This window comes from Camelus bactrianus, chromosome 3 (assembly GCF_048773025.1).
Source record: "Camelus bactrianus isolate YW-2024 breed Bactrian camel chromosome 3, ASM4877302v1, whole genome shotgun sequence".
In the NCBI taxonomy this organism is placed as follows: Eukaryota; Metazoa; Chordata; class Mammalia; order Artiodactyla; family Camelidae; genus Camelus; species Camelus bactrianus.
In genome coordinates, this window is record NC_133541.1 from 132,951,105 (window position 1) to 132,966,472 (window position 15,368).

The 15,368-nt window shown below is 40.8% G+C and overlaps 1 long non-coding RNA gene across 2 annotated transcripts in view; it reads right to left on the reverse strand.

The window, feature by feature from the left end:
- Positions 1-4,668: 4,668 nt before the first annotated feature.
- The window catches only part of LOC141577140 (uncharacterized), a 78,430-nt gene continuing 67,730 nt past the window's right edge, over positions 4,669-15,368 (reverse strand). For both annotated transcript variants that reach the window (XR_012505772.1, XR_012505771.1), the window contains one exon: positions 4,669-5,722. This is a non-coding gene — a long non-coding RNA (uncharacterized LOC141577140). The remainder of the gene's footprint in view (positions 5,723-15,368) is intronic.

Sequence of the window (15,368 nt, forward strand, 5' to 3'; positions counted from 1 at the left end):
TACTTAGTGCATCAGTGATGCTTTCAAGATGATAAAAAATTTTGCCCATGGCATTTAAACAGTTGCTTCTTCTCGTAATTCATGGTTCACGGTCTTGTATTTGTCACAACTGGAGAAATGTGTTTTCTGTGTGCAAATTCTCATTGTTTTGGTGACGCAGGGACACTTGTCCTTACTGGATGGAGTATGATAGTAGTTGTTTGAATTCTCTCTCTAAATCTGGAGTCCTGTGTTATGATTCCTGTTACCTTAAAAAATATGAATATTGTTATTTACCTAAATAGATAACATCACACCAGTGATGTATATCAAATTGGTCCAACTAGGAATTCCAATATTAAATGAGACAGTAATTTCACAACTCACTATTCCAAAAATTTGGATTGATGGTTCAATTATACCAGGGACATTACCTGTTGTAATTGAATCAATCATTGCTTTCTTCAATAAAAGTTTCCATTCCATCTGCTCTTTTGTTTTATTGTCCTTCTGTGTTTTGTTTGCTTTCTTTCCCAAATATATATGATTTTGGATTTTGTCATTGAAAATCCTTGCTGGTTTTGCTACCTCATGCTGCAGAGAAAGCCTTGTGACTGTTTTATAGTCACTGATTTCATGGTTGTATGAGTGCTTAATGCCACCTTGCAGGGATGTGGAGACCTAATGAAGTGTGTACATAAAAGGCTTAGTCTACATTGAGTGCAGGGTTAGTGTGAGCAGCTCATGTCATCAGTATCATAGTTAATCCATTACAATCATCCTCTGTTAATCAGTGTTATCATTCTAACGTCTCCAGGAGAGGAAATGTAGTATTCTAAATGCAAATCTTTGCCACTCTTTTAGTCAATTCAACACCTTTAAAGCTTTGCTGTAATAGGACTGTGTGCCTGGTATCCCTACTTTTGCTTCTCCTGACCCAGGACGCGGTCTCCACGGCTGATGATCCATGAGACACTGGATTCTTGGTCCCATGGCTCTGTGTGTTCTGGGACATCTGGGGACTTCAGCACTGTTTTAGGGGCTTTGGGTCCCACCTCTTCATAGCATTGCTGAGATGAGATCTGTGGGTTCACCCTCATTCTTGAGTGTATGGTGCATTTTTTCTAGAACCAACACACGCCACCGTGACAGCACTGCTTTGACCATGTGCTGGGGCAGCGTGTGCTTGTCAGTTCTTGGGTTTAAATTTTCTGTTCAAATTTCTAAAATGGGGTATATTGACAGATACACTCCATGTAAACAGAAGCTCTGTGGGGTTTTCAGCAACTTCTAAGAGCATAAATATTCCTGAATCAGCTAATCTTCCTCCCAACAAGTGAGGAGCAAGCCGGCAAGTCCTGGGTGCCTGTGGCGGCCAAGCTCTGCAGCCCAGGCTGCTCACCGAGGAGCAAGGAGAAAATCTTAAAAACCTACTTCAATGCTGTCTTTCACAGAATCTCAGAACTGAATGTTTTAATATTTAAAGAGGGGTGATTAGTTTTTTTATATATTATTTTATTTTTTTCCTTTTTCAGTATTATTAGGTATAATTATTACAGTTCAACTCCACATACACATTGCATGTAAATACATGTATAGAGTATACTGCATTTTTTTAGTTACATATATGTACTAATTATTGTTTCTAAGAACAGATTAGAGTTTCAGATTTTTAAACTTACATAGTTACCAGAGGAATAAAGCCAACTACAAAAGAATAATAAACAGAATATGGTAATCCAATCACAAAGGACAGTCATATGTGCTTAAGCATATTCAAGAAATCAAAATAACAATTAGTTCATTTGTGGTCTTATTATTATTGCTATTAATTTTAGATTCCTCATAAATGAAGTCTTATGGCATTTTTCTTTCTCTTTTCACCCCACTTCACTTAGAATGACAGTCTTCAGGTCCATCCATGTTGCTGCAAATTGCATCTGTTATGGCTGAGTAGTATTCCATTGTAGATATGTATCACCTTGTCTTTATCCAGTCATGTGCTGATGGACATTTGTGTTGTTTCCATGTTCTTTGTTCTATGTCCCTTCTGGCAACAATTACTGATTTTAAATATTTTCCACCTTAAAATCCTTCCTGAAGGAGACGTGGTAACAGGAATCAAAAACAGTTACAGCACAGGGTTGTGTGTGATGGGCCCTAGGGCTTGGTAGGAAGGTTGGCAGAAAAGATTTCAGATTCTGATCAAATGATTCCTCCTCTTGTAGCCCTGCTGACCGCCTCTCTCACGGCCTGCCCTACTAGTCTGACCAGTCCCTTCTGTGAATCCCACTGTATTGTGCACAAATTTTTTCCAATTGGTGTCATCCCGCAGGGACCTTAGGTGAGGCACCCAAGCTCCTGTGTTGGTTTCTTCCATCAGCCCTTAACTTCCTTGGGAGCCAGGACTGTCTCATTGCCCCAAGGATTCCTAATGCCTAGTGAGATGCCTGATACAGCTGGTACTTAATGAGCACATAAGTCAAATGGAAAAACCTGATCAAAGAAATGGCCCTCATTTTTCAGACATGCCTACTTGAGTACATAGGGTAAAATGACATGTTTTCTTGAATTTGCTGTCAAATACTTCAACAAAGGACAAGTAAAAGAACAAAGGTCTGAATAAAGGAAATATGGAAATGTTTGTGAATTCCTTAATCTGGGTGATGGGCTTATTGTACTATATTTATTGATGTATAATTAAGTTATTTTATAATTTTCTTATCATTAGCTGAATAGCAAGTATTAATATGTATTAATTGAAATCCTTTGAGCCGACCAAACTTACCCCACACAAAATGCTTAATGTCCTAGTAGTGTGTCTTACAGAAATCTTTTCCCATAAAGACAGGAAAAAGGGAAAGACTGATCTGTGCAGTATTTCCACATTGTCAAATGACCAAAGACCGACACAAAGAAGAGATTCTAAAAAAGATAAAGAGGCTGAAATCAATGTCCTGAAAACCTAGCCAAGAATTCTAAATGTCCCAACTTAACTAACCTCAGCACTGCCGCATCAAGAATGAGGCAAGTAGAACCTTGAGGATTTTTTTTAAATAAATAAATAATGATCCAGTTCCTACCACAGGCAATTATGGTAAGAGTGAGTACATGTTCTAACACCAACTAGTGTACAAATTGTAATTTATACTTGATTCAAACTGCTTCTTCTATAAAATCTGAATCTTTTTATTCTTAAGACAGATTTGTGGCATATGACCTAGTGATAAAATTTTCAACTCGCTTGTATTCAAAAAGTTCACCAATGTGAGAGTTTATTACAACAACTATTGCTTTTTGGGAAACCCATGTGCCTTGTCACTCTCTTCCATAAGATTTCCTGTGGAAAATTCAATCCCTCATTCAGGAAGGGGCTGAGCAAACAGTCTGATGGAAAACCTTCATACACTGCAACACAAGAAAATGAAAATGACAGTGAGCAGCCCGTGAAGCTGGCAGACACACACAGCTCACGGCTGTGTTCCCGCCATGACATTCTGTAACCAGCAGGGAAAATGTGCATTTCAAGAAATAGACATAAACACTTTTCAGGACCTGAGCACATAATTTCCCTTTCAGGGTTTAGTGGGCTTCCATTTAATTCTATGAGAAGTGTTTAAAACAACAGAACAACACCTGAGGTATGGTTTAAAGTAACATTTGTCTTAGTGAAAATAAAGCCAGCTGATTGTTATCATTTTTACTTTATTTGATCTCACTCTCCTACTTTACCTCCCCAACCTCCTCCACAAAATGATGGTGAACGTCCCCTCCTGGGTCAGAAGGCTAAGTAGAAAGTACCAATCACATGGAGGTGTGCTTTGTTGTTTTATTTTTCAAAAGAAACATGTTTCATTCATGTGATTTAAAATTAAGATCAAGAAACAAACTGTATTCAATGAATGGTAGCCAACACATGTCGTCATAGCTGCTCATCAGGTTTGGCCCCACGTTACACACATTTACATGGACATGTGACATGTGCTGTCATGGGACATGGTGAGTGGGGACAGGGTCTCTGCTCTCACAGGGCACACAGCCTGGTGGGGGAGGCAGTGTTCAATCATTGCCTTTTTTTTTAATGTACTTACAAATTATGGGAAATGCTATTTAAAAAGAACAAAGTGAGTCAATGAAAGTGAAAAGTTCAAGGACAGTATTTAGGTGAGGGAAGACAGGGAACCTCTTTGAAGAGCTGACACTCCACTGAGACCCAAAGGACAACTCCGGTGCTGCAGGTGAAGGGCAGGGACACATTGATAAAGGGCTGATATCCAGAATACACCAAAATCTCTTTAAACTCAACAAGAAGAATGAATAACCTGCTTAAAAAATGAGCAAAATGCCTCAACACACACCTCAACATGGAAACTAGATGCCAAAGAAATCTATGGAAACATGCTCCACAGCATCTGTCATCAAGGGGCTGCAGACTGAAACAGTGAGTTATCACTGCACACCAGTCAGAACTGCCAAAACTCAGAACACTGACAGCACCAAATGCTGGTGAGGATGTGGAGCGTCAGGAATTTTCTTGCATTGCTGGTGGGAATGAAAAATGGCCCAGATACTTTGGAAGACGGTCTGGCAATTTTTTACAAAACTAAACGTACTCCTACCATATGATCTGGCAACTGTGCTCCTTGGTGTTTACTGAACAAAATGGAAAATTACGTCCACACACAAATCTGCATACAGATGTTAATAGCAGCTTTATTCATAATCACCAGAACTCAGAAACAACTAAGCTGTTCTTCAGTAGGTGAATGGATAAATAAACTGTGGTCCAGGCAGAAAATGGACTATTTATGGTGTTAAAATAAAATGAGTTATCAAGGCATGGAAAGACATGGAGGAACCTTAAATGCATATTACTAAGTGAAAGAAGCCAATCTGGGAAGATTCTGCAACTGTCTGATTCCAACTGTATGGTGTTCTGGGAAAGGCAAAACCACAGAGACTAAAAGATCAGTTACTGTCAGAGGCTAGAGGGGAAGGAGTAATGAATGAGGTGCAGCAAGGAGCATTTTTAGGGTCACTAAGACAGACTACTCTGTATGATGCTGTGATGGTAGAAACGTGTCATTGTACATCTGTCCAAACCCACAGAGTGCACACCACCAAGTGTAAATCCTAGTGTCAAGTATGGGCTCTTGGTGATGATGACGTGTCAGTTTAGGTTCACCCATTGTCGCAAATGCACGCTCAGGTACAGGCGTCAATAGTGAGGAGGCTGTGGGGACAAACTGCAGTTCATACACCCAATCCAGCCCCAGCCACTGCTGTGAATAAAGCTCTGTGGGTGTGTGGACTCTCCGGCTGCTCTGGCGTCTGAACAGCAGAGCTGAGCAGCTGCACCAGAGATCAGGAGGTTTGCAGATCCTGAAATATTGACTCCCAAGCCCTTGACAGAAAAAAGTCTGCTGTGTCCTGCTCTACACGAATCACAATTCACCCTGTTGAGACAGGAGAGCAGGGCCCAAACAAGGCATGGTTAATCGGACTGAAGCAATGTTTTAGTCCCAAAACCTTTGTTGAAGTCCTGCAGAATCAGTGACAGACTGTAGCCAGGAAGCGTCTGCAGAAGGAGTCGGTAGCAGGCCTTCCCGCCAGGCTCCGGGATGCCGGGGGCCACGCGCTGCACGGGGGCCACCCACTTGAAGAAGACGGACTTGCAGTGGAAGCCGATCAACTCATAGAGCTCGGAGAGGATGCTGCACTGCTGAATTCTCTCCTAGGAACGCTGAAGCACAGGGAAAAAAGCAACAAGCATCTGAACGAAACATGTAAGTGAAAAAAGACACGTAAAAAATGTTTTCCCATAAAACAGAGACCTGATGACACAGGAAGGAAGAGGAAGGCTGACTTCGTGCACTGATGGGACCGGATGCAGAAATGCAGGGAAGCAGCACTGTGCAGATGCTCCAGACCCCCTCCGGCCCCACCTATCCACGTTCATCCTGTCCTTTTCCTAGAAAGGCCTGTATTCCCTGAAACAGAGGAATCTGCTCCCTACACATGAGACGCAGAGAAAGGAAGGAGCAAAAGAAAGGGATAGTAAAGGAACAACGTTTCATCTAGACCCTAGTATTTGGGCAGGACTTTCACCAAATACACATCTTCTCAAAGCACAGAGCACACAGTGAGAGGCTGACAGAGTGACTGCGACTTCTGCTCCTTAAGCACCAGCTACCTGCCAGCACACGCTGCGCCCCTTACTGAATCATTACAATCATCTCAGAAACTATTACTACCCCGTCTCACAGGCAAGGAAATCTGAAACTCGGGGAAGAATTATTATCATCCTGGACAATGTCCCACGACCCAGAATTGTCAGAGCCTCCACAGACCCTGGACTAAAATTCTCCACTTCACCACGGGCCCTGAGCCTCAGGCTGAGGCCACATCAGGCCTGCACGGGCCCAGAGCACGAGTATGTGGGACAGGGAATGGTCCCACTCGAAGTGCCAGGCCAAGGCCCTCAGAAACCTATGAAATGAAACCAAATCCCCAAACTCCTTTCCAACCCACTGCCCTGTCCGGGAGGACTGCTCGGCACATCTGCGCTGTCACCTGTGCACAGGCTGAGCAAGGGGCCCAGACAGTGACGTGACGTCCCAGTGGAAGTGGCTAGGAGGCCGCTTCATCACAGGACAGACTCTCCCGGCTTCCAACGTTAACTCTCCATTCCATTTTCAACTGGAAAGTAAGTTTAGACTTCTTTTCCTCTCCTAGAAACAAAGAGAGTGGTAATATCAGCAGGAAACTCAAGACTGAGGAAGAGTCTCCTGGCCATCTGGAAGGATAGGTCGGGGAGGGAACAGAGACTGGGATCAGAAAGACCCGTGTTCCAGTCCAAAGTCTGCACGTCACTCGCTTTGACAGTTTACTTATTAATAGAGGTGAAAAAATCTAATTATGATTGTTGGGAAAACTAATTGAAATAACGTATGCCACTAGCATACGTATAAAATCCTTCATGAGTGTCCCAGAAATGGAAGTGATCGTGGTTAGTTACTGTCTGCCAAGTCTTGGGTGCTAAGCCCACATCAGCCAGCCAGAGATGTGCCAGAGAATGCCTCACCAGCTAGCAGCCTTCTCCAACTTGGAAACTCACAGTGTCTGAAGAACAGGCAGTGGTGGATGCTTTGGGACACTCTGGAGGTAACACTCCAGTGATGACTTTAAAAAGCTGGGGAGAATTTAGGGGACCATACAGTTCAAATACAGAAAACACATTCCATGTCTGCCCACATTCATCTCTAGCCATGATGATTCAGAGAGGAAATACATATTCAAACGTACACCATTTTCCCACATAAGTGCATCAAAACAATTTGGAAAGAATGTAACTTTCTTCTCTAGATCACACAGCGGGGATTACAAGGTTTGTACTGAGAGCCCTACTTGTAAAACATCTGCTAACATAACTGGGTCCACTATCAGTCCATTCAAAGAGAAGGATGGAAAAGAACAAAGCCAAGCTAATACGCTCCGGTTTTTGGTGGGTTACAATGTCACAAAGGAGATGGACAGGTCATCAAGGAACCACCCTGCCGTGATCACGGAGCCGGGCAACGGGGTGGGCGGCAAGATGTATGACGCAGCCGCAGCTGTGCCCGCGCTTCTAGGCAGGTATCCAAAGTCTCCTCGACATGGCGTCCAATGCTTGTGCCCACGTCCTCATCACCTGAGATGTATTTAAGAGAAATGAAAACTAATAAACGGAAAATACCTTTGGTGGGCACACCGTCCAAAAAGCAAAGTCACAGTTTGACAACTGGCCATCCCGGTTCCCTGGGATTCATTCTTGGAGAACCTTAAAAACCACCCCTCTGTCCTCAAGAAGTGCTGCCTTCTTGTCCTATCTTTGGCTCAGGGATACAGCACGTTCACGTGAACTTCAATGTCTGCACAGATTTGACTGTCTTTCTCCAGGTTCATTTGTCCATTCTGAAGAGGCCTGAGTTAAGTCCATTTTCTGTAAGATCAATTCCCTCCAGTGAAAACTCATCGAGCCTGCAATTAAAAGCCAAATGAACAGGACTGTCCTCAGCTAAAAAGTTCACCCACCCTTCACTGCTTTCTTAATTTCCTTTCCTAGCTAATTGCAACAGACTAAAACCTCCCTCCACCCAGCTCCCCAACTATGTCAAACAGAAAGTAAGGTCCATAAAAGAGGAGACAACTCCATAGTCACCTCTGAATTCCTAGCATATACTAATGTCAATAAATAGAACTATGATTATGGCTTCTTTCCTTTAAAGCCTTTCTGGTTATTTAAATGAGACCTTGGAAGAGAGCTGTTTGGGTCTAGTATCTTGATCCAGAAGACTCAGGAGGCCTTTTTAGGAATGGCTGTTCACTGTTTCATTCAAAACACAACTTCTCATTCCGGGAGGAGCTGTGATTTTCTGCCAGGAGATTGTGGTCACTCTCATGCCAGAACAGCTTTAAACTAAATCCTTACTTTGGATTTGTTATTTTTCCCTGCATCCCCAAAAATTGACTTTCCTTAATTTCTTGCCTTGAGGAATGATATTTTTCTTTCTTTCTAATTCACCCTTTATTAAACAGGATTCTCAGGATGTGCTTGGCCTTACATAGGATGAGCCATCCAACTCCCAGTGTGAGAGGCCCGGGGCTCACCTCCCGCCCTCCTGCCAGGGCAACTAACACTCAGTTCAGGAGCCAACCGGCACCCCAGGGATTCTAAGTCTCACGTATCTCCCAGAATCCCTGCTTTCTGATATGACTTGGATTCTGAGGATTTCCCCTCACTTTCTTGAAAATTAGCTGTGCAGCTTGAAAGATGAGGAAGGAAGGATTTATTTCTTAATCAGCATTTTAAGGAACTTGTGTAATGAACGTTTTCACGAGTTTCTAGAACACTCCATTGCCGAGACAGAAAACACAATAGATATTTTCTAAACTTAGGTATCATGTGCATTGTTTCTTTGCTTTTGTTTTCTTAACTACTAACACACATTTTTTAATTAAAAAAAATAAGGCCCGAAATAGGATAGAAACTTGAAGGGGCAAACAAAATTTAAGGGCAAAGAAAGAAAAATGATAAGTACTCTACAAAGTTAATATAATACATACACTATGGATCAGATCAGCAATTCTCAGTAACAGCTAATTGAAACATGACCATGAGGTAAAACGTCTCTCCTGTCAGGAGATGACCAACAGATAATAGAATTAAAACAACAAATTAAAATTCTAAGTCTGGCGAGGTATAGAAGGCTACCAGCTAAATGTGTCTACTTCTGGAAAAGAGGGAGGCTCACCAGCTCTTTACTGTGGAGCCTGAGCCTAGGGGAGGGCGGTGAAGAACCGCCCTGTAAGTATCCAATTAACAAAGTGGATTATGAATAAAGAGACGTGAGCTTTGATGACAGAGATGATACTACTATTCACTTGTCCTGTAAAGAATACTTCACGTTCAGCGATCAATACCTCGGCGTCCTCAGGGATTGAGATTATAGGAAAATGCACAGCCCGGGCCCAGACCTCCTCTGTGAGCTCGTGACACTGCACTTAGATGTCTCAAGAGCAACTCCAACTCCACCTGAAAAGAGCTGACTTCACGGTGCTCCTCCCATAGCCGTCCTGCCCAGGGCCCCTGGTTGGGAGGGAAGGTCTCTCTGCCCCTCCCAGCTCAGGCCCATCACTCACAGATGTGACTGGACCCCTCCTTCAGGGCTCAGATTTCCTCAGTCACCGAGACCCACCACCGACACCTGACCTACCAGGTATTCACAGGCACTCCCTCAGCACTGACTTTGGGCTGGGGACCACGCTGCACACTGTGCGAATGTTATCTCACTGGATCTCCACAACAGTCCTGGGAATTGGGTACATCACTGCTTCAATTGATTAAATAAATTGTTTCACTTCCTTGAGTGCGTCATCCAAAGTGACACGTCTACTGAGCCACAAACATGGGACTGAAAACCACTTGAAAATTGAACACTGCTACACCTCGCAGCCACCCTACTCTGATTCGTCACATCACTTTCTGCCGAGCCTACTGAATGTTTGCAAGCATTCTACAAACACAAAAGTGATCTACGAGAGCACCCCACTCCCCTAATTAAAATCTGTCAATGATGGTCCACTGCTCTTCAGAGAAAGCCTCACCAGGCCTGAGCACAGCCCAACGGCCCGGCATCCTCGTTCCCTGCGCGGCCACGCCGCCTCACCCACCAAGCAGCACAGTGCCGTGTCCAGGACTGGGATGCTGACTCCGTACAACACGGGGCTCGTCTCACTCTAACAATGATCACCCTCTTCAGTGGTCACCCTCTAAAATGCTGACTCTCAGAAAAATATTTTCTCAGGATGAATCAATATCTTTTTCCTTACAACTTCCAGTCATTGATAATGAGCTCCCCCAAAAAGAGAGAAGACTTAATCCTCAGTCTCCTTATCTGTAAAGTGGGAATAACAAGGAAATATGTAAGGTTTTCAGAGAAATAAAACTCATGTGAGTCTGAGGGACAATTCCCAACATACAGTAAGCACTCAATATGGGCTTACTTAGTATTAATAAGAATATGTTGCATTCCAGCAACCTTAAATCAATGATTTATGGCTTTGTCCAACAGACTACTGACAAACAGTTGGACGAACCCTTTTGAGCAGATCAGCACAAGTGTATTGGGAGAGGTAAGCGCTGCCTCCAGTTACAGCTCAAACTCTTACATGTTGTTTGAGCATTTAGTTGTCGTTATTGAATAAAGACAGGTGTTCTTTAGTCAAAGCTCCTGAAACATAAATCTTCAAAGATAGATACAAATTAGGTTTCAAGTACAACATTCTCACTAGAAATTATTTGAAAATGATAGTCTTAGCTCCTCTGTACATCAAAAGGGCATGTTCTTAATGTATCTGACTATATACACTGAAAGGATTGTTTAAAAGAAATTAAGATGAAGCCATCCTAAATAAGTTCTCAGTATCATCTGCACAAAGCCCCACCCAAGGGTCTCATTTCTCACTTCCACATAGGTGTTCAGGTAGTTTAACCTGGGTCTTGGTTTTTTAAAACACAGGGGAGGGAAGAGTTGTGGATAGATTTATGAAGCAAATATAAACCTAGTGTATTTGATGTGTAGGAATCCTAGAAATAAACAAATTGATATATAGTCCCACCCTTAAGAAGCTCAGTCTTTCCATTTACAACAGCATTAAAAATAAAATGGGAGATACATTTAACAAAAATTTACAAGATTTGTACATTGAACAATTTGAAGTATCACTGAAAAAATTTTAGAAGATCTACATATACGGAAGACATCCCATGTTCATGGAATAGTAGACAATATTGTTAAAAATGTTAAGACTCCCCAAAGTGATCTACAAATTCAGTGGAATCGCTATCAAAATTCCAGCTGACTTCTTTGCAAAAATTGAAAAACTGATCCCAAAATTCATATGGAAGTGCAAGGGGCCCAGGACAGCCAAAGCTATCTTGAAGAAGCAGAGCAAAGTGGGAGGACTCACTTTAAATGTTACTACAAATCTATAGTACTGAAGTCATTATGGTAGTGTCATAAGTTTGGGTACATAAATCTATGAGACACAGTAAAAATTCCAGGGGGGAAACTTATATTTACAATCAGTTTTCAACAAGTGTGCCAACAACACTGCATTGAAAGAATAGTCTATTCAACGAATGGTGCAGGGAAGGCTGGGTATCTGCAGGCAAAAGAATGAATTTAGAATCTGAAACCCCCTATTGTATATAACAAATAAAAATTAATTGAAAATGGATCACAGACAGAAACGTAAAATCTAAACCTATAAACTTTCTAAAAGAAGACATAGTATAAATCTTTGTGGTCCTAGGATAGGTTATGGTTTCCTAGATACAATACCAAGAGCAGAAGTGATAAAAAAAAAAAACCAGATAAACTGGACTTCATCAAAATTAAAACCACTTGTTACAAAAGACATCATCAAGAAAATGAAATGAAAGGGGAAGTGGGTAGCTCAAGTGATAGAGTGCATGCTTGGCAAAAAATAAATAAATAAATAAAATAAATGAATAAATCTAATTACCTCCCCTATAAAGGAATTGTCTTAATATTTAAAAAAAGTCAAGTGGAATGACAATCTGCAGAATAGTAGAAAAAATTTGCAAAGCATATATCTAATAAGAGACTAGTATCCAGGATATAAAAAAAATGTTTACAACTGACCAATACAAAGAAAATCGACCCAATTTTTAAATTTACCAAGGAATTAAATAGATACACAAATGGCCAATAAGCATATGAAAAGATGCTCAGCATCACTAGTCAAATCAAAATCAAAATGAGATCTCATTTTACACCCACTAGGATGGTTATAATCAAAACACGGACAATAACAATTGTCGGTCAGGAGGCAGAGGAATGGGAACCCTCAATATGCAGCCATTGGAAATGGGCAATGGTGCAGCTTCTTTGGAAAAGTCTGGTGTTTCCTCAAAAGTTTAGTGTTATCATATGGCTCAGCAATTCTACTCCTACATATAGGGTCATCCCTCAGTATCCTCGGGGGGTTGGTTTCAGGAACCCACCACCCTGGATTCCATAATCCAAGGATGTTCGAGTCCCTTTACAACCAGCCATCTGGATCCATGAAGTGGAAACTACAGATATGGAGGGCCAACTGTACAGCCAACAGAATGAAAACATATTCTCACAAAAATTTGCACATCAATATTCATAGCAGTATCATTCAGAGTAGCCAAAAGTTACAAACAATGTCCATCCATCAATGAATGGGTAAAAAAATTATCAAGAATAGTCCCAAAAACTTTTGGTCATTGAATCTTTGACAAAGGAGGTGAGAACATACAATGGAGTAAAGACAGCCTCTTCAGAAAATGGTGTAGGGAAAACTGGACAGCTGCATGTAAATCAATGAAGTTAGACTACTCCCTCACAGCACACACAAAAATAAATTCAAAATGGCTTAAAGACTTAAACATGTAGACAAGACACTACAAACCTCTTAGAAGAAAACGTAGGCAAAACATCTGACATGCATCTCAGCAATGTTCTCCTAGAGCAGTCTACTCAAGCAATAGAAATACAAGCAAAAATATACAAGTGGGGTCTAATTAAACTTTCAAGCTTTTTCACAGCAAAGGAAACAGTAAGCAAAACAAAAAGACAGCCTATGGAATGGGAGAAAATATTTACATTCAATGAGACTGTCAAGGGGTTAATTCCCAGAATATATAAACAGCTTTTACACTTCATAAGAAAGAAAAATAAACAATTCAATCCAAAAATGGGCAGAAGTGCTAAAGAAACTTTTCTCCAATGAAAACATACAAATGGCCAATAGGCACATGAAAAATTGTTCAATATCATTATCAGAGAAATGCAAATCAAAACTACAATCAAGTATCATCTCACACCAGTCAGAATAGCCATCATTCAGAAGTTCACAAACAATAAATGCTGGAGAGGCTGTGGAGAAAATGGAACCCTCCTACACTGTGCTAGGAATGAAGTTTGGTGGAGCCATTGTGGAAAACTGTATGGAGATTCACCAAAAGACAAAAAATTTACTTCCCCTATGACCCAGCAATCCCACTCCTGGGCATATATCCAGAAGTAACCCTAATTCAAAAAGACACCTTCCCCCAAATATTCACAGCAGCACTATTTACAATAGCCAAGACATGGAAACAACCTAAATGTCCACTGACAGATGACTGGATAAAGAGGTTGCAGTATATTTATACCATAGACTACTACGTAGGCATAAAAAAATAATAAAATAATGCCATTTGCAGTAACATGAATGGACCTGGAGAATGTCATTCTAAGAGAAGTAAGCCAGAAAGAGAAAGAAAAATACCATATGAGATCGCTCATATGTGGAATCTTAAAAAAAAAAAAGAAAGAGAAACTTATCTACAGAGCAGAAACAGACACAGAGACATAGAAACCAAACTATGGTTACCAGAGGGGAGACGGTGTGGGAAGGGATAACTTGTGAGTTCAAGGTTTGCAGATACTGATTATGTATAGAATAAACAGCAAGTTTATACTGCATAGTACAGGGAAATATGTTTAATATCTTATAGTAACTTATGTTGAAAAAGAATATGAAAATGAATACATGTATATTCCTATATAACTGAAGTGTTGTGCTGTAAACAAGAAACTGATGCAACATTATAAACTGACTAGACTTCAATGAAACTATTTTTAAATAGACCAAAAACAAAAAAAAGAAAAAGAAAAAAGATATTATTAAACCAAAAGAATAAATTACTGTTTCAGGCTACAACATGGATGAACCTTAAAAAAGTATGCTGAAGTAAGCCAGACACAAAAGGACAAATACTGCCCTTTTAGGTGAAGTGTATCTAAGTGTTCATTGTACTACTCCTGTAAATTTTCCGGAAGTTTGAAGTCTATTAAATTAAAAATAAAGTGTATTATTCATTAAAAACCTAAAACGATCCCTCACAGGAGGGCTTTAAATAATAAATGAAGAAATGCATGTAAATCTCCTGGAACAACACTTTGCACGTCCACAGACAGTCACTGCTGTCACTGCCACTCAGAGGTTGGTACCAGCGCTGATGAGAGCTGCCTCCACTCGCTGCCCTGCAGACAGTTGTGAGGGCCTGGGGTCTGACAGGCAGGGTGACCTGGAACCTGAGTCAGACACAGCAATGCCCCAGACTCTGTGTTACCCAACTTTCTTATACAAGCTGCTACATGTAACATAAACACGCTAGAGGGATGTATCTTACAACATAGGCAATACAGTCAATGTTTTACAATAACTATAAATGGAGCAACTATTGTACACCTGAAACATATATTGTAAATCAGCTATACCTTTTGAAAAAATTAAAAAATAATGTAAAAATATTATAACTTTAATATCAGTCCAGTTTTTAAGTAACTACTAAACAGCTTAGAATGTATAAAAGCATTTAAGTGTGATGTTTATTTACATATTTATTTACTTTCAGCCTCCTGCTAAAAGAGAATTTAAACAATTTTTTAAACACAGCTTAACAACAATAACAACAAAAAGACAAAAGTGAGAGTGAAAAGAAAATGGAGATTCAATACTTAAATGAAACCAGGGGGAGGTAAAGTCATAAAAATGGATGCCATGAAGTCAGGGTAAGTGTTAAAGGCCGACTAGAAATTCAGCTGTAAGATTTTTGGCAGCTAAAGCAAAAAGAAAAAGATGAAGGGGCGGGTGGTAGAGCTCAGTGTTAGAGCGTGTGTATAGCATACACAGGGTCTGGGTTCAAGCCCCAGGGCCTCCACTAACAGATAAATACACCTAATTACCTACCCCCCCAAAAAGAGCCCCAAAGAAAATAAAAAGAGAAATTTGTTTCCTAAAAAACC